The sequence below is a fragment of the Pinus tabuliformis genome, chromosome 5_2 (genome assembly GCF_031772625.1).
Source record: "Pinus tabuliformis cultivar Carrire ecotype Pingquan chromosome 5_2, CPIR1, whole genome shotgun sequence".
Classification (NCBI taxonomy): Eukaryota; Viridiplantae; Streptophyta; class Pinopsida; order Pinales; family Pinaceae; genus Pinus; species Pinus tabuliformis.
This window is the reverse complement of record NC_142306.1, coordinates 559,193,863-559,199,781: the sequence shown is the minus strand read 5'-3', so window position 1 is coordinate 559,199,781 and position 5,919 is coordinate 559,193,863. Positions and strand designations below refer to the sequence as shown.

The 5,919-nt window shown below is 32.7% G+C and overlaps 1 pseudogene; it reads left to right on the top strand.

Annotated features, from left to right (window-relative positions):
• The first annotated feature begins 565 nt into the window (after positions 1–565).
• Positions 566–1,423, top strand: LOC149160192 (uncharacterized; annotated as a pseudogene).
• The last annotated feature ends 4,496 nt before the right edge of the window (positions 1,424–5,919 follow it).

Below are 5,919 nucleotides of genomic sequence, written 5' to 3'. Positions count from 1 at the left end.
GACTCAAGAAAAGGCAAGGATTTATACTTGTTAAAGAGAAACTCCTTTCATGAGTTGTATTGTTGTTATTTTAGGTTTTTGTTATTTCATGGATTTTATATAAATTTCAACTCGATATGTGTACTAAATTGTATGCTTTTGGAGACTAATATAATATTGTGCTTGTTGCACAGTTTGAGTTTGGCTTCTCAACATTGCCTTTGTGTCCAGTTTTTTGTTCAATCATGGCTTTCATTCGTTCACTTCAAGCAGAAGATATGACAATGATATCTAATCCCAAAAAGGTAAAGAATAATTGTTGTTTGATGATTTCATGCCTCACAATATCAACTTTAAAATATTTCCAACATGTTGATTGTGCCTTGAGTGCATTGGATTTATCACATATAAACATGTTGATTGTTCCTTGAGTGTGTTGGAAGAACCCATCAAGATGATTGATGGTAGAATGGATGTCTGTAATTTGGCTGTTGTTGGGCAGCAACAATCGTAGTTGAACCAACTCCTTCAACAACCCATACAACCAGTTAATCCCTTTCAACTCCAACAACACCTTCTTCCACCCATGGTACCTGTACAACCCATACAACCAGCTAATCCCTTTCAACTAGCTACAATGGATCCTAACTTAAGAAGGGTCTATGTGGGTAATGTTCCTGAACACATGCAACGTGCTAGAATGACTAATTTTTTCTCTCGTTATGGAGACATTGAAGAAGGCCCTGGTGGTTGATAGACAAAATAGTAAGTTGAAAACTCCCTTATTCTTTACAAAACAATTGAAGCAGAAAATTGAACCCTTGAAGACCTTGTTAAATCAATAGATGGTCATAAACCCTTTTGTAAATTATCATTTGAAGGGAAAAAACAAAAAGTTGCAGCAAACTAGGGCTAAGTTGTTCCTAATTTGAAGGATAAAGGTGATGTAAATCATGTTTCACAATATGGTGGATTGGGTCATGGGCCAGTCAACCCACCACTTATTGGTCATCGGAATATTGTGAACCCAGCATCAATACCCGTTACCGATCTAAATCCATATGGATTAAGTGATGCAACATTGCCAAGTTTGTTTATAGACCTTGTTGCAATAAACCTCCCTTATATTTCATTAAACTCTTCAACACTATTGGAATTGGGCTACCAACTTCTTCTCCAAGGAACAACTTCTGGTCAGGCATCACTAGGTGTAGGCAATTACAGTCTTGGTCCATATGGATCCTCTGGATATGGAAGTCACTCATATAGCAGTTTTGGAGGTGCAACATCTCACTATGGGATTTATTCAAGTTCATCTATTTCCCAAACTACTCCATATGATGGAGCAAGTCATTTCCCCCTTACATCTCATCAAAGTAAACTCCGAGGGACATCTCCATCATTGGGAGTTCTAACTGGCATGCGGTCTTACTACACATCCTAGGTTTGTGCTCATTCTTATTCTTCTTCTCCCATTTGTTTTAGTTCATTTTCAATTGTATTTATATATATTTGAAATGTTTGTTTTGATCTTTTGTCTTCCACTATATGTCAAACACCACTTATGAATCTATTTTTCTTTGGATCTCCTTTATTATTTTTCTTCTAACTTCTTTCTCTGGCAATTGATGAGAATAAGTTTGGAGCAAGGTTGGCAAAATAACCTGTTTCTAGCATTTTTTGTCTTGTTTTTAGTTTATTGTCACTACTTTTTAAAAGGTACCCTTTTGAATAATCAAATACCTTAGCTTCTTGCTCTAGGGGATGTGATGAGAATAAACATAAGTCATTGTGGTAATTGAGGATACTAGTTGGTATTAAGTATGGAGTTAAAGTTAGGTTGGCCAAATCATAGAGAAAATTTGTGTTATAATTATGGTGTACGATTACTATATGTGAGGGAAATTGTAGGCAAGATGTCATGGGCATAAAGGGCACTTGGTTTACAGGGTACATTTTAGCATGTGTTCCATATTCAAAATCTGTTATCTTAACTTCTTTTACTATTAAATTACTAGTTGTTGTTAAGCTATGTGCAAATAAGCACTCCAAAAAATATTGAATTGTATGAGAGCGGTTAGGTAAAAGGGTGTTCGCAAGAAGTGGAGAAAACTCAGAATGAATTCATAGTCCATATTTAGTGTTAGGTTGTGATTTTATCTTGTGGCTTTGTTATTTTCATTTCAATATTGTTCTTACTTATGCATTCATAACGAGATCAGGATGTTTTTCATATCTCTTTCTATTCTTTGCTGCCAGTTGGAGCTCATCTCACCGTGGATTCTATTTGAGCCAATGTTGATTGCCATCTCTTCTTTTTCTTTTATCGTAGAGTTTTTGTGGTGTATGCTAGAGTTTTTAAATTGACTATTTTACTTCAACTTTTGATGTATTTTCGTGTATGTTTTATTAGTTTGGTTGTATCTTATAACATTGACTTGAAATCAAAACCACAGTGTTGGACAAGATTTGGTAACTCCAAGGAGATTTATTCTTGGTGTGATAGGCTTGGAGTTTGTTTTGTTTGCTAGCATGATTTTGAATTATTATGAGTGGAAAGTGTCCTAAAAGCACATGATTGTTTAACAAAAAGAGGATATATGTTGGGATGCATTTGTTGTGTTTCAACATATTTCAGTTTGTCTCTGCATATCCAAAATCCAATACATTTTTTGGCTGCTTGATTGTTTTATTTTTTTTTTGCTAAGTGGTTTGGGCCCTGAGATGACTGCATGCTTTGGCTCAAGAAAATGCGACCCTAGGGCATAAAAGTAGTAAGTGTGACTCAAGAAAAGGAAAGGATTCATATTTGTTAAAGAAAAACTCCTTTCATGAGTTGTATTGTTGTTATTTTAGGTTTTTTTATTTCATGGACTTTATATAAATTTCAGCTTGATATGTGTACTAAATTGTATGCTTTTGGAGACTAATATAATATTGTTCTTGCTGGGTAGTTTGAGTTTGGCTTCTCAACATTGCCTATGTTTCCATTTCTTTGTCCAGTCATGGCTTTTATTCGTCCACTTCAAGTAGAGAATATGAAAATGATATCTAAGCCCAAAAAGGTAAATAATAATTGTTGTTAGATGATTTCATGCCTCGCAATATCAACTTTAAAATATTTCCAATATTTAGTGGTAGTCCTTATGTATTGCTTCTCACTGTAGTCACATACTCCCCCCCCCCCCCCCCCCCCCCCCCCCCCCACAATAGTTTTGAAAGTTGAGGAAAATTCAAGGGCCGCATCATCATCATCATAATCTCTTCTTAAAATACCCCAACCATCGACTTCTCTGAAAAATGTTTACAACCCTAATATTTTGATAAAATCTAGCAGCTTTTGTGGGCTCTCTTCCATTAAACCCTACTCCCATTCCATAGAAGAACACATAGAAGGTTGTTTTTGGAAAGAAAGGGGGTTATCCTATTATTTTATCTTTGTTTTTCCACACATAGAAGGTTGTTTTTGGAAAGAAAGGGGGTTATCCTATTGTTTTATCTTTGTTTTTCCTTGCCTTATAAACTTGATTTTAGTATCTTGTAGTTTTGTTTATGGAAATTCTTATAGGAAGGGTTCTAAATTTTGAACAATCAACATATGCATTCTAGCAACAATTGTAGTAGAAGAATCCCAAAAAAAGTCAAAGAAGAGGGAAAACAAAACGAAATGACTTTCCATTGTTGTGCTTTTATTCTATTGAGCTTATTGTGCTTCCTATCTGGATTTTCTTGTAGATCATTGCAATCTTATAGTCGTTCATGTAACTAATTCTGTAGAAATAATTATTCTTCTTGTAGAAAATTGACAAGAAGTAAAATGGCATGTAGGCATGGTTGAGAAAAAAGGGTGGTGAAAATGAAATGGATCAACACCGAGAATATAATCATAACCTTTAGTCATGTATTGTCTTTAGTTGTCCTTTCACTTTACTTAATGAACTCTTTGGTTAAACTCTATTTTTTCTCGTTTATCCTTGATTGGTGATGTGACATTGTGTCATCTTTTGGATGAATATTGTTGATTGTCTCATATGACTATGGTATCTCTGCCAATTATGAGAACATTTATATAATTTCTTCATGTCACTTCTTACGCGTAAGACATGAGCCCCATAGTGAATAATGGTGTGATTTCTACTATGTACAATGTTGCATTTTATATGTTGAAGTTGCTACATGACTACCTGTAGGGGTTCCTATGGAGGTACAAGGTACCATGCAGAAGTTGAGATACTCCAAATTTTCATTTTTTGTTAAGTATAAGTCATGCCTCTAGGATATTCTATTTAAAATTTGAAGGCTTGGATATGAAAATTTCAATGACTTGTAGCTTTTCCTCAATCCTATAGCCTCCCTATAGAACTAAATGAAATTTGCAAAATTTTCTTGTTGGTGAACAATTAGATGGAATTTTTTCTTGAGTGGATAGGGTTTAATGAAAAGTTATTAAAAATGAACAAGGATGAATATGGAATGGAAAGAAAATAGAATGAGATGGAAGTGAAAATGAAAACTAGTAATGATGAGATAGCTATGGTAATGTATGGAATGGAATAGTTTTGCTACAAAGTGAAAATAAGTGCTTTGATGTCCTTGCAATGTTTTCCTTTTCTTTTTTTAATTTCTTTATATCCTTGTACTTTATACTAATATGATTTATGCTTCTCTATTTCAAGTTTGTCCTATGCTTCTTGCAATTACTTATAATTTTTTAACTTTAGAAACTATGCATGTCATTTGGAACTTGTGAACTATTGTGCATCATTTATGTTAATATAATATGTTAAGTGCTAAAGAAATTGTAGTATTAATTTATTTATTTATTATGGAGTGTAGGTGTTATTTTTTTGTGTATCCTGGTGTGCACTACAGATATTAGCCAAACTTTTGTACTTACAATTTTAACATATGTTTATTGGTTACATTTTAGGATCATTGTTATTGATTGTTGTATTTTGACATATTGAATTAATTAATAATGAGAAGCACTCCCAATTAGTTTTCTAGACCCCATAGCCAGTAGGATTCAAGCATGTAGGTCATTAGTCATAATTGCATCATGAATATTCATTTTTTTTACTTTTTGGCATGCAAATCAGTCACAACAGATTTACATGATTCACAAGGTGAGAAATCAATATTTGATGTAATTGCAGATTTTAGGTTTGATAATTCAATATCATTTATAGGTTATAGATATCTTCAAAGTTTCACTTCTAATTGAGTGATAAACTAAACATATTGAGTATCTTATACTTAATTATTTTTCCTTCCACCCACTTTTCATAACTTCCATAAGGATTAGGTAGGGACCTACAACTTCAATGTTGTTTTGTTTCTTTAGTAAGATATTTTCAAAGACTTTACAAAGTTTTATAATTTATTGAAAGTTGTAGAATTTACAATCTATAAAGTTTCAAGGTCTAATTTTTTAAAGGGTTCTAGCTCAATGGAAGAGCACCTACTTTGCAAGCAGAAGGTTGGTGGTTCAATTCCATTGTGCCCTGATATTGATATGAAACGATAACTGTTATCACCAAAAAATTGATCATCTAGCCTAATTTAATAGATGGATCGAAGTACACCATGTAAAGCCAATTTTTCCATAGTAAAATTGCTTTGAATGTGAGAAATTACTTAATAAACCACCTTTATTAAGTAATTTATAGTAAACCCATGAAGAATAATTAAATAAATCACTATTTATTTGATTTTCTTCTAGGAATAATTAATTAAACCATTGTTTAATTATTATTCCTTGTCATATTTGACCCAATCATGAAAAATAAACAGATAAATCATTAATTATCTTACTTTTCTCCAAGAATAATTAATTAATCACTAATTAATCACTATTCTTTGTTAAATTTGACTAAATCCCTTAGGAATAATTAAATAAATCCTTATTTATTTATTATTCCTTAACTAATTCCTTGAGAT